The 19,616-nt window shown below is 39.7% G+C and overlaps 1 long non-coding RNA gene across 8 annotated transcripts in view; it reads right to left on the bottom strand.

Annotated features, from left to right (window-relative positions):
- sox2ot (SOX2 overlapping transcript) overlaps positions 1–19,616 on the bottom strand; it is a 259,952-nt gene that overhangs the window by 229,521 nt on the left and 10,815 nt on the right. For 6 of the 8 annotated variants that reach the window (XR_015522374.1, XR_015522373.1, XR_015522368.1 and 3 more), the window contains one exon: positions 11,400–11,536. The exons of the other annotated variants lie outside the window; for them this stretch is intronic. This is a non-coding gene — a long non-coding RNA (SOX2 overlapping transcript). The remainder of the gene's footprint in view (positions 1–11,399; positions 11,537–19,616) is intronic. 8 annotated transcript variants of the gene reach the window in all.

The following is a 19,616-nucleotide window of genomic DNA, read 5'->3' on the forward strand; positions in this document are numbered from 1 at the left end:
TCTAGTTTTTACTATGGTAAACTAATATACTGTAAATAATAAAGTAGTTACTTCAGTTTTTACTATAGTAAACTGATAAGCTGTAATAAATACTGTAGTTACTTCAGTTTTTACTATGGTAAACTAATATACTGTAAATAATAAAGTAGTTACTTCAGTTTTTACTATAGTAAACTGATAAGCTGTAATAAATACTGTAGTTACTTCAGTTTTTACTACGGTAAACTGATATACTGTAAATAATAATGTAGTTACTTTAGTTTTTACTATGGTAAACTGATAAGCTGTAATAAATACTGTAGTTATTTTAGTTTTTACTATGGTAAACTGATATATTGTAAATAATAATGTAGTTACTTCAGTTTTTACTATAGTAAACTGATCAGCTGTAATAAATACTGTAGTTACTTTAGTTTTTACTATGGTAAACTGAGAAACTGTAATAAATACTTTAGTTACTTTAGTTTTTACTATGGTAAACTGAGAAACTATAATAAATACTGTAGTTATTTTAGTTTTTACTATGGTAAACTGAGAAACTGTAATAAATACTGTAGTTATTTTAGTTTTTACTATGGTAAACTGATAAGCTGTAATAAATACTGTAGTTACTTTAGTTTTTACTATGGTAAACTGATAAACTATAATAAATACTGTAGTTACTTTAGTTTTTACTATAGTAAACTGATAAGCTGTAATAAATACTGTAGTTACTTTAGTTTTTACTATGGTAAACTGATAAACTATAATAAATACTGTAGTTATTTTAGTTTTTACTATGGTAAACTGATAAGCTGTAATTAATACTGTAGTAATTTTAGTTTTTACTATGGTAAACTGATAAGCTGTAATAAATAATGTAGTTATTTTAGTTTTTACTATGGTAAACTGATTAACTGTAATAAATACTGTAGTTACTTTAGTTTTTACTATGGTAAACTGAGAAACTGTAATAAATATTGTAGTTATTTTAGTTTTTACTATGGTAAACTGATAAGCTGTAATAAATACTGTAGTTAGTTTAGTTTTTACTATGGTAAACTGATAAACTATAATAAATACTGTAGTTATTTTAGTTTTTACTATGGTAAACTGATAAACTATAATAAATACTGTAGTTATTTTAGTTTTTACTATGGTAAACTGATAAGCTGTAATAAATACTGTAGTTAGTTTAGTTTTTACTATGGTAAACTGATTAACTGTAATAAATACTGTAGTTACTTTAGTTTTTACTATGGTAAACTGATAAACTATAATAAATACTGTAGTTATTTTAGTTTTTACTATGGTAAACTGATAAACTGAAATAAATACTGTAGTAATTTTAGTTTTTACTATGGTAAACTGAGAAACTGATTAATTTAAAATTATCGTGATTTATTTTTTTTTTTTTGCCATATTGCCCAGCTCTAGTTTGGAACAAGTAAAGGGGGAGTTTTTGCGTGAACTGTCCCTTTAAGGGCTGCAGTATGAGGATTAAATAGTGCCAAATCACACATTAGCACTGCATTAAATGTAAATCTCATTTAGTGTGCGCTACATTATAATATAGCAGTACTCTAGAGCACTACTGCAAATTAAAATGACTCCAAATGACCCAATATAATGAGCATAATTAGCCCAGTATTACTCTATCCTCTCTTCAAAGAGCTCCAGGATCAGTGTAAAGTGTCCGGGGTCCACGGGTGTATCGCAGTCTTATAGCCCAGAGTGTGTAAATCAGCATAAGTTGACCGGCCGCGGCTCATTGAGCTGTAATTGTCAGTCAGTGACGCCCATCCTCTCCACACACACACACACACACACACACACACACACACACACACACACACACACACACACACACACACAAAAACACAAACACAAAATGCTCCAGTGGCCCATTAAGCCAATGGTTTTGGGGCCCCTGAGGGGGAATCCGTTCATGACACTTAATTGAGAAAGATTGTAGCGCAAAACACCATCGGGTGACGCATGATTACACATATTAGAGAACGCCACTCAATTTATCAGCTTTTATTAGTGCGCTGATTATTCACGTATGGAGAATGTCTACTTAAATGAGACCTATTGTGGCCCTTTTTAGGATAAAACAAATCCCTATGTAAAGTTTCAGCTCAAAATACCCCACATATAATGTTTTCTAAGTCTCTGAAACTGGCGTTTTGGTGACTGTCGCTTTAAATGCAAATGTGCTCATTACAGAAAGGGGCGGAGCTACAAACACCTGTTTGTCAGCATAGTGGCAGATTCAAAAACAAGACTGACATCCTATGCTAATGAGGTCATGAGAGGGCGGGGCATTCCCTCTGATGACACTAGAATGTCAGAGAATGTCAGTCAAAGTGTTTCTGCAGACTGTTTATATCAAGTCTAATTATAACGAATACAATTACAATTACTCGCGAGTGCTGTTCGCGCAGATGCTGTTCTCACATGAACCCACCAGAGGCCGCTGTCGAACGACTAAATGATTGACTGGGCGACCGGCCAATCAGCCGACCCACACTCCTCCTCCTTCCCTAAACCCAACCAATTTTACAGATCGACCCGCCTGCCCGCTTATAACACAGCCAACGATTTACAAAAGCCGTCCAGAAAAAAAAAAGCCGTTCGTCTGATTTTTACCACGTTTTCAGATTTTACCACACTCTCACCCTGTTGTTTACCTATTTTTTGGATTCTGTTTTTGCCTTGCCTGATTTCTGGAACCGCTCTTCCCGGGACTCAAAACCCTGTCGTGGTTGTGGTGAGCTCCTCTCTGCGTCTCAAGACCGCCGATGTACACGACGAGCTAACTGGACTGGTTGCGGCGGGAAACCCTCCACAGCGGTCAGCTGGTAAGCGCCAAAAGGAACGGCGTCATACCGCCCTGTAGCATACGCTTAAAAAATTAAATGCAACCATACGTACCTCCAGCTACATCATTCGCAGTCTCCAGAAACGTCCGCGGGACTACGTTTTCAGAATAGGCCTGTGTTGTCTTCTTTACTTTAGACAACGTAAGTCTACGGTAGTTGTGCTATATACTATATATATTATTCCTCATTCATTCGTTTTCCTTCTGCTTAGTTCCTTTAATCATCAGATGACACCACAGTGGAATGAACTGCCAACTTATCCAACATATGTTTTACACAGCGGATGCCCTTCTAGCTGCCATGCAGTACTGGGAAACACCCATAAACTTTCAAGTTCACACACACACACACACTCATAGGCTCCTATCATATATCCGGCGCAATAATGCGCAAGATGTGTTTCACCGACGTGTTGTTATTTTCAGACCAACACAACCTTAATTTTCCCGTTACCCGCCACGTTGTTTAAATAGTACATCTATTTGCGTCACTTTGTGGACTCATGGGTGTGCTGGTCTAAAAAGGAGGCATGTTAAGGCGCATTGTTGGAGCGTTGCTATTTTGAGGAACTAAATTAGAGTGCGCAATAGACCAGCTAAAAGCAAATCTAAAGTCCAGCGCAGAGCGCGTTAGTTGTGCGCCTCGCTTACACATTGCTTAAAACACGCAGGATGTACAGCAATACGCAAATATCTTTACAAATGAATGAAAACAATTAAAGGAATAAAATATTAAAAAAATACTATTTTCTACATAAATATGAACACCACTGCTTTTATGCCTTCTTCATCTCGGGAGGCTTTTTTTAGTTCATTCATAACATCTTGCTTTTGTATAATGTTTTTATTAGCGCTGTCAATCGATTTTAAAAAATTAACTAAGTAATCACACTTTTTTTGAAAATGAATTGAGATTAATCACATTTCAAAGACTGAAACTTGTAATTTTGGCTAATCAAATGTATAATTCATGTAAACGCAAGACTATTTAAATTCATTCATTCATTCATTCATTTTCTTGTCGGCTTAGTCCCTTTATTAATTCGGGGTCGCCACAGCGGAATGAACCGCCAACTTATCCAGCAAGTTTTTACGCAGCGGATGCCCTTCCATCCGCAACCCATCTCTGGGAAAAAAATTCAAAATATAATGGTAATTAGAATTTGTGTTTAACTTGTAACACAGATTTCTTCATGTAAACAACATACCCACAATAAACCATCGAGATCCTGGCCTGACAGCCATATTTATTACAGAAATAAAAACACAGGCTGTTAATGCCATTTGAATTTTAAAACAATCAATGTCTATAAAGAAAACATTGATTTCCATGTTGGATTTTAAGTGGACTGCAAAAAATGCCAAAATACAGGCAATGCAGATATGGAAAATGGAAAATTATAATAACAATAAAGTACTGAATACAAACAATTGTACTCATTGTAAAGTTGTATTTTTGGTAGTTGAGAACAATAATTATAAAGTAGAAACAATTTTTCTTAGTCCTCCTTTACAACCAGCCAGTTGCTAAAACAGTCCAGTCTGTTGAGATTATTGAGGGACAATGTGGATCTTTTCTTTTGAATGATGTGAGCTGAGATCAGGGGCACTTAATAAAACATTGGAGTTCTCATGCTGCAAGGCAGAGGAATGTGCTGTCTTTGACAGCTCGCGACTTCATCTGGCACTTCATTTACATGGACACCAATACTCTGATTTTAATATGATTAAGATAATACTCTGATTAAGAGTCGACCATGTAAACAGAGATTTTTGATTACCTTAAAGGACCACCGAGTCATGAAATGAGGAGGTTTTTCTTTCCGTTCGCCATGCGGTATCAAACTCCATTAAAACAAAAGTCGAAAGCTAAAAATGAAACACCCGAAATTGTATGAAACTCTGGAGGAAACGCTGGAGAGCCTGGTGATGCCACATTTATTGTTTTATACTGAAACTCGCCTTCAAAAAGTGCTTTCTAGGTCTTATCCATATTTCTTTGCATGTTTAACACACGTCGGCCACAACAGGGAAAAAAAAATAATGTAACTACGCGAATTGCGTTAATTTTTTTTACGTGTTAAATATTTCTAATTAATCGCATGCGTTAACGCACTAATTTTGACAGCACTAGTTATTATTATTAGCAGTATTATTTATTAAGTGCATATTTAATTTGTTTTATCAAAAAGAAGCTGGCGACACGGTGGCACAATAGGTAGTGCTGGTGCCTCACAGCAAGAAGGTCGCTGGTTCGAGCCATGGCTGGGTCAGTTGGCGTTTCTGTGTGGAGTTTGCATGTTCTCCCTGCGTTCGCGTGGGTTTCCCCCGAGTGCTCCGGTTTCCCCACAGTACAAATACATACATGCGGTACAGATGAATTGGGTAGGGTAAAGTGTCCGTAGTGTATGTGTGTGAATGAGTGTGTGTGAATCTTTCTCGGAGATGGGTGGCGGCTGGAAGGGCATCCGCTGCGTAAAACATTTGCTAGATAAGTTGGCGGTTCATTCCACTGTGGCGACCCCGGAATAATAAAGGGACTACGCTGAAAAGAAAATAAATGAATGAATAAAATGTCACTATAAGTCACTTTGTTAAAGTGTAGAGTTGATTTCTCACAATCAGAATTCAACAGAGCAGAGATCAACATCCCATAATGCAACTCACAACCGTAAATAAACCCAAAACACAGTTAATTAACAGATCATTTTTACAGTGTGGATTACAGCAACCCAGCATCATTTATGCGCGCGTCTGTTTTGTTGTATTTACCCCAGCATGCGAGCGCACTTCTCAAATGGATAAAGGCCATGCATTATAATCCCCCATCAACACAAGTTGCATAATTCCTTCTCTGATGCGCACGCCAATGCATTGTGTGCAGTAAATGATGCACTCCGCCTGACTGAACGCCTCTCCCATGGGTGCTCACGCTTGGGTGGCGGTAGAAAGTCCACTTATTTAATATTCCTTTCAGACTCAGATTGCATTTCCTGCACGCTCTTTATTTGTTCCAGTGCAAATCTTGACATTTCAATAGCCCGACTCATCTGAATATCCCGCAGTTTAGACTATTGTTAACTGCTTTCAAACTTGGCTAATTAGAATAAAAAGTGTGTGAGAGAAAAAAAAACTTTGGCTAAATCAATACATCAGGTATGAGAGCATTGTTGGCTGCCATTTAAAGATGATTTGTTATAAATATGTAATAAGCACTTCTCACAAAGATGATTTGATTCTAATTCACAAACTTTGATTATAATTCAGTGAGCCTGTGCATTAAGCATTGTTCGGTGGCGTTTTATTCTGTGTAGGGCACTTATTGAGATACTTTTACTGTAGGAAAACACCCTGGAGTGTTTCTGTTGGTTATTTAAAAGACTTTTTATGAACTTATCTAGTGGGTAACTGTCATGGTCCTGACCTGACAGTCTTGTCTGTCCTGTCAGTGTTTAATGTTTGCCTGTTTTTCCTGTGCTTATTTACATTGCTGTGTCTTAGGCCCCGTTTACACTAGTGCGTTTTAGTTTTAAAACGATGCTTTAGATCAAAAACGATCCGTGTCCACACTAGCGTTTCTGAACATATCTCTGTCCACACTACGCCACCAAAAACGTATATCACGTGACCCTTCGTGCACTCTGGGCATGCACGTTCTAGTATAAACAGGAAGCATGCGCCTCGCTCGGCATTTGGTTATTGTTAGTCAACAAACGCCGGTTGAGCAATAAACGCGATGGCAAAGAAAGCAAGAGAGGTATTTTTGTGGACAGACGACGAGGTCGAGTTACTAAACGTAACAAATGAATAACTGCACAATGGCGCCTAAAACAGACAATAGTGCAAACAACGCTCCCATTTCTGTTTCCATGTTGTTGTTTACAGTGAAGGCTGGTCTGCTGTCTTCCGGTAGCGTTAAAGTCATGTGTTTTAGTCATGTGATTGGGGCTTGACCAATAAGGGAAGGATACGCAATGACACAAAAGCCCCAATCAGCTAGCGAATCTCAGCAGCCCCGCCTCCGTTTTCAGATGTCTCCGTTTTTCTCATTCACACTGAGACGGAGCTGCAACGCTTCAGAATGAAAACGGCCTCTCCAGTGTTTCCAAAACGCTTCGTTTTTGGCGCTCGAAAACTCTGGCGTAGTGTGGACGGATGGCATAACCGTAGCAAAACTTATGCGTTTTAAAACAAAAACGCATTAGTGTAAACGGGGCCTTAATTTGTGTTGGTGCTCCTCTTATCTTTCCTCCTTGGTTTCAGTAACCCCGCCCACTGTGTTCTCATTTCTTGGCTGGTTCGTTCCATGTGAGCTTGCCTTGCATCTTTACTGAGCTTTTGGTCTTGTTTAATTACTCTCTTTAAGATTCTAGAAGTCTTTATTTCAGTTTTGTTTTATCAGATTGTCTTCCTCTCTTCTAGTATTTACATTTGATTTGATTTTAGATTTATTTGTATTATTTTATTGTTTATTATCGCTGCCTGTTTGCTGTCCTGTCTTGTATCTTGTAATTTTCCAGACCTATCCCGTGTCCTGACCTCCCTGGTCTGCCAGTCTGGCTTGCTCCAGGATCTAGCTCTGGTTTTGACCACTGTTGCTCCTACTGCATGGCTGGTTGTTCATTTTAGTACTATCTTGTCTTTACCACTGACTTCTCTGTGTTGTTGCCCCTACCGTTTGGAACTTGTCATCCCCTTATCTGTCTACTTGTGCCTTATTCTGTCAATAAACCCCTTTGTATAGGTCATTGCTGCAACTGGGTCCGTTTTCTTGCAACCACCCGTGACAGTAATACTTAAATGGGGTGTTCATATGACCGTCATTAAACTTTTATAATCATTTGATGAATGTGAATGAGATTTACATATACAGTGGGGTGGAGTTGGACTCCTTTTCAGCCCTGGAGTTTCAAGCCTTAGCCAACTTCAATTAACAATTGACTATATTAAAACAAGATCATTTAAAAATGCACCATAAAAGCACCAAAGTCTTCCTCTTAGGTTTTTTAGGTACTAATATATACATTTGAGGTACCAATATGGACCCTTTAAGTACAAATGTGTACCTTTTGAAAAGGTACCACCCCAGTGACAGCTCTCATACCTTTATTTCTGAGAGTGTAAGTGGTTCTTCATGTGATAAAGGGCTCATAATGATATGCTATAAATATGTTATAAACACTACTCTAATGTGTTCAGCATTAAACAAGAAGAAAAAAAAACTTAAATAATGACTTTTTAATGTTTTCGACTTAAATATTAATTTTAAAAATACATTTTTTTGTAACAAATATAAGTTACTGTATATTGTTCACCTGCTAAAGAGTTAAAGATATGTAATAAACAGTACTGCAAAAAGATGATTTGTTTGATACAACAAGAAAACTTTACATTTTTGACTATAAACAATTGTAATCAATATCAGTGAAGTTGCTATATATGGTTCACCTGATCAAGCGTTAATGACAACATCTTATAAACACTACTCCAATTTGTTCAACAAATTACAAAAAGACGTAAATAATAACTTAAAGTTTTAACTTTTATATTAATTAACAAAACTTTTAACTAAAATTATTGTAATCAGGGTCGACGCAGTGGCGCAGTAGGTAGTGCTGTCGCCTCACAGCAAGAAGGTCGCTGGGTTGCTGGTTCGAGCCTCAGCTCAGTTGCCGTTTCTGTGTGGAGTTTGCATGTTCTCCCTGCGTTCGCGTGAGTTTCCTCCGGGTGCTCCGGTTTCCCCCACAGTCCAAAGACATGCGGTACAGGTGAATTGGGTAGGCTAAATTGTGCATAGTGTATGAGTGAATGTGTGTGTGGACGTTTCTGGCGGCTGGAAGGGCATCCTCTGCGCAAAAACTTGCTGGATAAGTTAGCGGTTCATTCCGCTGTGGCGACCCCGAATTAATAAAGGGACTAAGCCGACAAGAAAATGAAATGAAAATGAAATGAAAATTTGTAATCAGTATCAGTGAAGTTCCTATGTATGGTTCACCTAATAAAGGGTTAATGATATGTAATAAACACTACTGTGAAAGATGATTTGTTCGATGCAAAAAGAAAAGCTTAAATGATAACTATTTAACATTTTTGACTTAAAACACAACTGTGATCAATATCAGTGAAGTTACTTTATAGTTCACCTGATAAAGGGTTAAAGATGTAAGATAGTAAATATTTAATAATCACTACTCCAAGATATTATTTGTTCAATAAACAAGAAAAACATATGACTAAGGAGATATTCAGTGACCATATGCATTGAACGTTGTTTAGTGCTGTTTTACCCTTTATAGGGCACACGTTGAAAGGTTCGTTGGAAAGCCCTAGAGTATAACGAGGGTTATTACACGACTTCTGAACTTTTATACTGCAAAATAAATTACATTGTAATCAATATCAGTGAAGTTACTATAAGCGGTTCTTCATCTGATAAAGGGTTACAAATGTGTCATAAATATGTAATAAACACTACTGTGATTTGTTTGATGTAACAAGAAAAAACTTCTTAACATTCTTGACTTTGAAAAAAATTTATCAATATCAGTGAAATGACTATATAAGGTTCATTTGATAAAGGGTTAAAGATGTAATAAATGTGTAATAAACACTACTCTGAAGAATTATTTGCTTTATGCAACAAAAATTTAATAACTTTTTATTACTTTATATCAGTGAAGTTCCTATGTATGGGTCACCTGATTAAGCATTAATGACCATATGTTAGAAATATGTTAGAAACACTACACCAATTTGTATTTAAATAATGAGTTTTTTATGTTTTTCACTTAAATATTTATTTAAAAATTATTTTTTTTGTTATCAATATCAGCAAAGTCACTATATATAGTTCACCTGATCCATCGTTAATCACCATATGCATTGAACGTTGTTTAGTGCTGTTTTACCCTTTATAGGGCACACGTTGAAAAGTTCGTTGAAAAACCCTGGAGTATAACAAGGGTTATTACACGACTTCTGAACTTTTATACTGCAAAAAAATATTTAAAAATAAGAAAATTACACTGTAATCAATATCAGTGCAGTTACTATAAGCGGTTCTTCATCTGATAAAGAGTTACAAATGTGTCATAACAATGTAATAAACACTACTGTGAAAGATGATTTGTTCGATGCAACGAGAAACTTCTTAACATCTTTGACTTAAAAAAATGAATCAATAACAGTGAAATTACTAGATAAGGTTCACTTGATAAAGGGTTAAAGATGTAATAAATGTGTAATAAATACTACTCTGAATAATTATTTGTTCGATGCAACAACAATTCAACAATTACTATTTTTTTTTTACTTTTTTTGTCTTCAATATCAGTGAAGTTCCTATATATATATGTGTGTGTCACCTTATCAAGCATTAATGATGATATGTTAGAAATATGTTAGAAACACTACTCCAACTTGTTCAGCATAAAACAAGAAAAAACGTAAATAATGACTATTTAATGTTTTGGACTTAAATATTAATTTAAAAAATTCACTTTTTTGTAATCAGTTCAGCAAAGTTACTATATATAGTTCACCTGATCAATCGTGAATCACCATATGCATTGAACGTTGTTTGGTGCTGTTTTACCCTTTATAGAGCACACGTTGAAATGCTCGTTGGAAAGCCCTAGAGTATAACAAGGGTTATTACACGTCATCTGAACTTTTATACTGCAAAAAATATAAAAATTGCAGAACTACATTGCAATCAATATCAGTGAAGTTACTATAAGCGGTTCTTCATCTGATAAAGGGTTACAAATGTGTCATAAATATGTAATAAACACTACTAGCAAAGATTACATCTTCAATGCAACAAGAAAGACTGACAGTACAGATTTAGTGACCATATGCGTTAGGCACAGTTCAGTGCCCTCTGAAAAAGGTTATGTAATCAAAATGCAATACACTACAATTAGAGATCATTTATTCAAGAACAACATTAATTACAGTTTAAAATTGACTGATCTTATGCATTAAAGTACTGAAATCTCATCAAAACTCTACTCCCAATTCCAAATAATTCAATGCAACAAGAAAAGCTCATTAAAAATCCATTGACAATATGCAATAAGCATTGATCAGTACTGTTAAAAGAAGTCACATAATAAATATATAACAACCTCTACTATAATGGATGATTTGTTTAATGCAACAAGAAAAACTTGAGCAGGAAATTATGTCGAAAGCAAAACCACCAATACAAGCGCACAATTCACCAAACTAACTGTGATTTCAACCAACTTTCTAACACTGTCTCGTTCGTGACCGATCTCCCCAAAGAAGACATCTATCCTAATTAGCACCACTGCGATCCCGTAATTATGCTAATTTGGGTCAAATGATCAACATATTGAGCAGACTGTGGTAAAAGCCCTTGAAGTAAGAGGTTACCCGCTCTGCCCTCTACAGCCAAGTGAGCGCACATCAATCCAGCATGCACACAACAACACAACAACAACAAACAAACTCATTTACATTTTGCCGCAGACGAGTCAAGACAGGAGTCAAGCAATCCCAAGAGACTCACCTTCTGGCTGCCTGTGCATGAAGAAATGAACCATCGGCAGCTCCTCCGTAAGGGAAGTATGGTCCCTTCTTAGATTCCCGACAAGAGCAGAAAGCGGACGTCCTCCTTCCTCGGCGGTACTGCGATGAAGACTGGATCTGCTCTCCCCACAAAACAAACACACGCAGGTTTTTTAGCAGCGTAACCCTGAGTCAGGCCTGCCTTTGAAATGCTCTGTAGCCCACAACACAAGACGGCTTTCATTATCTGCGGAGTCGCAGCGAGGCCTAGCTTTAAAAGCTACTGATTTCTTTTTTCCTTTAGCCTCCCACACAAAGGAAGGGCAGTTTGTAAATTACTTGCTCGTTTCAGCCCGACAAAAGGTACTTTCATTGAAACCCCCCCCTCCACACACACACACACACCCTCCGTTTGATTTTGCTCAAATTTGATTACAAGGATTGAAAAAGGAGGAAATAGAAGAGAGAGAAAAGCAGATGGCGTCTGCATTCAGCGCACTGAATGGCTTTATCTGGCTGCCTTTTTAAACTGTGGCAATCCACAAGCATTTCGCCCGGCGTCAAAAGAAAAAACTTGACAAAAATGATCGCTCTGCCATTTCTCCTGTACGGAAAAAGGCGCCGGAGAAAAGGCTTTTCTCTCTCCTTTCTTCTGCGCTATCGCCCGCCTGGATCAAAATAATGGAGATTAGCTATTTCATTAGAAATTATAGCTGGATATGGAGTAGGCTGTCATATTAATAGCAACCTGCCTGTGGCCCTTCACCGTGTGCAATTCGCCTAGACAATAGGCTGAGGGAGACCATATATTGAACCTCTGATCAATTTTCCATCATCAAGACGTTTAACAAAGACGTGCGCCTGGCCTGCCGAGAGCCCCCTCCTCGCCAAAACAGTTCAAACTCAACTAAACACACATTCTGCGCCACAAAAAGAGGCATTCTTTGCGCGGAGAAAGGAAAGCGACGCGGGCTATAATTCCGTTTCTATGGCCCGATGGGCATTTCAGCACGCACTTGTTTTCAGCTGTAGATAATTACAGGCTGTGGCAGACGGGAGAAGAAGCGGGAACAAACAGAGCGCCGGGCTGCTTTATTCTGCACTTGTGTCGAAACACTTCGGGATGGAGCGCGTGTGCGAAAGACTTGAAGGATGTGAGAACACAGCTATGTTTACATCCACCTAGTTTTTAGATTATTCGTTCATTTTTCTTCAGCTTAGTTCGTTAGTTATCAGGGGACACAGCGGAATGAACCGCCAACTATTTCAGCATGTTTTATGCAATGGTATGCACTTTCAGCTGCAACCCAGTACTGGGAAACACCCATACACACTCATTCACACACACGCACACACATACTACAGACAATTTTGTTTATGGAATTCCAGCCTGATCCCGGGAGGTACGTATGGCTGCATTTTATTTTTTTAAGCGAACGCTAAGGGGCGGTGTGACGCTGTTCCCTTTTGCGCTTGCCGGCTGACCGATTATCTCCGTGTGGAGGGCTTTCCCGCCGCAATCAGTTTGTTCGGTCAGTTCATCGTGTGCGTCGGCGGACTTCAGATGCAGAGAGGAGGAGTTGAAAGGCGTCCGGGTTCGAGTCCGGGGAAGAGCGGTTCCAGAAATCAGGTAAGACAAAAACAGCAAAAACAGAATCCAAAAAATAAAGCGAACGAGTTCATAACAGGGTGAGAACGTGGTAAAATCAGAAAAAGTGGTAAAAAAAAAAAAAACAGACGAGGGCTTTTCTTTTTCTAGACGGCTTTTCTAAATTGTTGCTCGGGTTCAGGGAAGTGAGCGGGCGGGCGGGTCAATCGGTAAAACTGGTTGGGTTCAGGGAAGGAGGAGGGTGGGTCAGTCAGACAGCGGCCTCTAGTAGGTTGACGCAAGAACAGCGCAGGCGTGCACGGCACTCGCGAGAGACGTTCGAGATATGAAAAAGCGCACACATCAGCCTCTCGCGGATTCGCGAAAACAAAAACTGCACAAATACGTACCTCCCAGGACGTATTTCGCGGTCCCCAGTAACGTCCGCTGGACTACGTTTTCAGAAAGAGCCTGGGTTGCAAGAAAGTCACGACTGGCCAATCAGAATCAAGTACTCCAGACAGCCATGTGAGAAACTTACTTGTTGACCTCACACTCATTCACAGACACACTCATACACTAAAGCCAATTTAGGGCATCCAATTCACCTACACCACATGTCTCTGGGCTGTGGGGGAAAACAGAGTTATGCTAGATAACTACTTTTCTGCTAAAACCACATTCTGCACACATTACATAGTCCTGGCTGTGGAGGAAGGTACTTGAATGGCCTGCCTACAGTCCTAACCTGTCTCCGATAGAGAATATGTGACGACCCCGTACAGTTGCCCACCTTAAGACTCGTTTGCAGGAAGAATGGGACAAAATTACACCTGAAACACTTCATCACTTGCTGTCTTCAGTCTCTAAACGTCTTTTAAGTGTTGTGAAAAGGAATGAGAACATTCCTATTTAAAACAATATTAAATAAAAACCATGAATGACGCATTAAACAATCCTTGTTGTGTTGTCCGCAATGAAATACAAGTCAAAGTACATTCAGAAATCACTACTTTCTTTTTTTATTTGCGTTTTCCATACTGTCACAACTTTTTCTGATTTGGGGTTGTAGAAAATGCTTCATGATTAAAGCATATTTAGCTATTTGGACTAGAAACAAGACAAAAAACTCAGCATATATGGCAATAAAACAAAAGCAGATTCCTCAGCACTAATATTTTGATGATTTTTGTGCTTATAATAATCAGTGTAGAGCAAAACAGGAGATTCTGATCGCCCAGTGAGCGAAAAATCCCCCTCAACACTTTCAGTCTGAATGAAGGACTGATTCAAAAGGCCACCTGATAGACGTTCCCTTGCAGACGGACGCAGATGCGGCACATTTGATTCCTGTAATTACAGACTTTTGCCTTTGTCCCCCATTTGCATGAGCTTTTGATAAGCTGAATGGAAAAAGGTCAAACGCTGTTGGCAGGAATTATGATTTGGATTCATTTCAGATCACACGAGGCAGAAACGTGTCGTTTTGTCAAAGACAGCTGGTCTGGTGTCATCTGAACATGTTTTAGCATGAGCGGAGGATGGCTAGTTTTGATAAAGTGTGTGGGAGATGCTGAGAAAACAGCTGGTCACTATGAAAACTATCAGAATCGGGGGCAGTTCACACGACAACACTTTCAGACAAAAAAAAAACACAGGAAACTTGAAGGAAACGTTCATAAGTCATGAAACCTTTATAATCATGATCAAGACAAGTCATGAATGTGAATGAGATTTCATGCATGGCCATAGAAACTGTCATTAGGTGTAATTCGCTCAGTTTAAATGCAAAGTCGACATAGTTTGTCATGACAACTTGACATAAACAAATGCAAACAAATCCAACATAGACTCATTCTGAAAACATTGCCCTGTATACATTTCTGGAAATTGCTAATTATATAGCTAAAGGAACTTACGGCTGCATTTAGTCTTTAAAATGAATGGTTTTCGCGCCTACAAGCTGACTGCATGCCTCCATAGGAGCGGCTTTCCCGCTGTTACAAGTTTGTCCAATGGCTCGCCGTGTACGTCGGCAGACTTGTGACGTAGAGTGGAGTTGACCGTGACAATGAGGTTCAAGTCTGGCGAAGAATGATTCCAGAGAGCAGGAGAAAACCAAAACAAAAGCCAAAAAATAAAATAAACAAGTAAATCAGGGGCTCTCAAGCTTTTTCACTTCAGAGCCCACTTCTTTCTTCGATCAATTTTTGGAGGCCCATCTGCCCAACATTTTCTCTAAAAGGTTTGTATGAAATGCTTGTGTAAACCTTTATTTATTAATCATAAATTATATATATATATATATATATTTTTTTTTTTTGTGCCTTCTATTATTTTCTATTATCAGCATTTTTATTCATTCATTCATTCATTTTCTTGTCGGCTTAAGGCTGACGCATAGCCCTTCGCCGTGGCAGTCGGCGCCGCTGACGTGCACCTCTCAAAAATTGTAACTACACGTTGTAACGACGCGTGGCGCAAGCTCTGTGATTGGTCGGCTTGGTAGCGCTGACGAGTCTGGGCGGGACCGAGAGCCGCGCGAATGGCGCGAGCTGGACGCGAGCCCAATGGAGCGATTGTTTACAAGTGAGGAGTCCCGTGAAGGAGCTCCTGATGGAAAGTTTTGTTTTGTGTTTACCTCATAGTTAAAGTTGTTGCACGTCCGCCGGTTCCTGCCTCAAAATGAGCGAGTTTGAGTCACTTGTACATCCAGGAAGTGTTCAGGAAAAGCAAAACAGCAGAGAAAAAACTTGACACAGAGGAACATTTACACCTCACTGCCAACTAGCGTTTCGGAAGTGTTAATGCAGACCAACAGAGACAGCGCGCAGAAGTATAAATGCACAGCTACGTGGTGGCATGCGCCGTGGGTCACGCCAGTCACTTGACGCAGAAGTATAAACCAGGCTTTAGTCCCTTTATTTATCCGGGGTCGCCACAGCGGAATGAACCGCCAACTTATCCAGCAAGTTTTTACGCAGCGGATGCCCTTCCAGCCGCAACCCATCACTGGGAAACATCCACACACACATTCACACACACACTCACACACTACGGACAATTTAGCCTACCCAATTCACCTGTACCGCATGTCTTTGAATTGTAGGGGAAACCGGAGCAAAACCCACGCGAAGGTAGGGAGAACATGCAAACTCCACACAGAAACGCCAACTGAGCCGAGGTTCGAACCAGCGACCTTCTTGCTGTGAGGCGACAGCACTACCTACTGCGCCACTGCCTCGCCATCTTGAAAATTATTCAGTCAAACTTTATTCACTCTCATCATGGCAAAGATAAAAATTAATCAGTTAGAGATGAGTTATTAAAACTATTATGTTTAGAAATGTGTTGGAGAAATCTGCTCTCCGTTAAACAGAAGTTGGGGAAAAAATAAACAGGAGGGGTTCATAATTCAGAAGGGCGAATAATTCAACTGTATGTGTCATTATGCAACTTTTACTCTCCCTGTAAACCACATAGACCGGCACACACACACACACACACACACACACACACACACTCGACATGCGTTTGAGGGAATTATAGATGTGCAGAGAGTCTCTTCACACAGATAATGGCTGTGCTGCAGGTCACCAGAAACTCACATTATGCTGAATGTGCCTGTCAGAAATAAGACTGCCACGTGTGCAGAACGGAAACAAGAAGTATTCGAATCAAATTGGCAGATTTCTGGCCAGCAGCGTAATGTGCTTCAGTAATCCCTTTATCAAACGCCACGATTAAGTGCTTTTATTGGAGGCTGTCAGAGGAGGGGGGGGCGGAAAAAAAGACTTGACTGAATATGTAAATATATTTAAGGTCAGCCTATCACCTAGTTTAATTCTATATTAGTGCGGCTTTTTCAATCTCTGGAGAGAGAAATGAAGGAGATTTCATATATATGCAACTCGGGGGTCATATAATTGTGCCGTTTTGGGGGATTTTTAAATAAGGATTCTGCTCAGAAATGACAGTTTCAGCCTTTCTGTTTCAGACCTAACAAATATTTCATTTATTATTAGTTGTAATTAGGCATGGGATGATAACTGCTTTCAAGATACACCGCGGTTTGGAAAAGTCAAGGCTTTATTTTTTTAGGACAACAGTATTTCCAGCAGAAAAGATCTCCAGAGATGTTGTTTTAAATTGTAAGGATATCTGTAATGTAATGTGTATTTATATAGCGCATTTATTGTGTATGGCCGTACACCCAAAGCGCTTCACAATCATGAGAGGGGTCTCTTCACACCACTACCAGTGTGCAGCTCCTCTTGGACGATCAACGGCAGCCACAAGACAACGGCGCCAGTGCGCTCACCACACTTTAGCTATTGGTGGAGTGAAGTGACAGTGATAGAGCCAATTCGGTGGATGGGGATGATTGGGAGGCCATGATCGTAAGAGCCGATAGAGGGACTTTGGCCAGGACACCGGGGTTACAACCCTGCTCTTTACGAGAAGTGCCATGGGATTTTTAATGACCACAGAGAGTCAGGACCTCGGTTTAACGTCTCATCCGAAAGACGGCGCCCACTGTGTAGTGTCCCCTTCACTTTTACTGAGGCATTAGGACTCACACAGACCACAGGTTGAGCGCCCCCTGCTGGCCTCACTAACACCACTTCCAACAGCAACCTAGTGTTCACTAGTGGTCTCCCATCCAGGCACTGACCAGGCTCAGCCCTGCTTAGCTTCAGTGAGTAACCGGTCTTGGGTTGCAGGGTGATATGGCTGTGTTAGAGATAAAAACAGCTTCAGCAAATCTGTGTTTTTGAAACTAATAAAGACAGCAGGAGTCAATTACTTATTTTAATTATTTGGCCTGACATGTTTACTGCTCCAAACTGTTTTAAGGGTGCTTTCACATCTGTAGTTCGCTTCATTTGGTCCGGACCAAGCGCAATAAATGATGCATTTTTGCATTTTCTGCCGTCTTTGGGCCGTTTTCACACCACACTGCTGGCTTTGGTCTGAAACAGTTAAAACGAACCAAAAGTCATCTGACAAAATCCACATCTCTCATTGGCCAGATGTTGTTGAACATATTTCCAAAACTGCTTATTGATTGGTCAGGATTCACAGCCTGATCTCACGAGAAAACATAAGTATTTTACGTTTTGCCAGTTTAGTGGCTTATTCGTACGATTTCGTAGGAGTTCAGTCATACGAAATGGTACGATTTTAAAAAGGAGGCGTGGCACCTGACCCCACCCCTAACCCCAACCGTCATTGGGGGATAAGCAAATCTTACTAAATTGTACGAATTAGATCGTACGAATTCATTAGAATTAGCCACTAAATGAAAAAGTTACGAATTGCCGTGAGATTGTGTTGGAATTCACGTGCGGGAAAATGCCAGTGAACTCCCGCAAGTAAACAAACCGGCAGACACAAAATGTCATTTTTACTATGGAGGGACTGACTGTATCCCTGCTTTAGACAAACTATACATTTGGAGAATGAAGCGCGGCCGCAGCTGGAAAACAGTGTTTAATGCATCGCTCGTCACTTCAGGAGGAGGCGTGAATTAATTCAGCTAAACTGCGACATGCTTATCTTGCGGAAATATTACCAACGATCCATCAGGTAATGTTTTCCCCTCTCTCTCTCTCTCTCTCTCTCTCTCTCTCTCTCTCTGTTGGTAAAGCGCTGTCAACAAATATTTTCCTCCATATCCCATAATGCACTGCGCATAGGCCTACGGCAGCTGGATTACTCCAAAAGGCGCAGTACTTTTTGTGGTTGGGTCTGTTTTAGTACGGATCATATTCTCATCACAAACTAACCGATCCAGTGTTCGTTTGAAAGCGTACTGAGACCACCTCTTCAAGCAGGTCTCGGTACGCTTATTTGGTCCGCTTTTGGTGCGCAGTCGAGTACGATTGCTGCATTCTCACCTGCCCAAATGTGTCGTACCAAAAGGGCAAACGAACTCTAGTGCGATTCAATCAAACTAAATAAGGCAGGTGTGAAAACACCCTAAATGTTTCTCAAAATAAAATATATTCAGGGCCAGATTAACGTAAGGCTATAGGTGGCGCTGAAGCCCCAGGGCCCATGATTGGGTGAATAAATAATTTGCGCTATGACCTGGGAAACGCCTCTTTGCGTTATGCTTTCTCTAATCGATAATTTGAAGTAGGGTTGCACGATTAATCGAAAAAAATCACGATCTGGGTTCGACCCTACACACGATCTTAATTCACCTTTTCTACGATTCAGCCAATTCTATTTTCAAGGTCAGGAGTGAAGCTTAAAGGCGGCCGCACAGGTCCTCACAGGAGCATGAACACCTTCAAATGGCGTTGAAAGTGTCACATACTGTATTTCAAAGGTATAATTCACCCAGAAATGTCCTTTCTGTGTCATGTACAGATTTATTTGCGGCCGCAAAATCACACGTGAGCTGACCACGAGCTACCGAGAACGCGCGCGCGTGCATGTAGCACGCTAATGACGGCTACTTTAGTGAACAGAACCTGCATATGCTGTGAATAACAAGTTATAAAGCTGTAAATAACAGTCAGTTTGTTGCACAGAGCGATCGTTTGAGAGCCGCGCTGAAAGAATGATTTGCAAGTGTGTGTGTCTTATCACATGAGCCGCACTGCGAAGTGAAAGTGAAAC

This window comes from Danio rerio, chromosome 22 (assembly GCF_052040795.2).
Source record: "Danio rerio strain M-AB ecotype USA chromosome 22, GRCz13ab, whole genome shotgun sequence".
Lineage (NCBI taxonomy): Eukaryota > Metazoa > Chordata > Actinopteri > Cypriniformes > Danionidae > Danio > Danio rerio.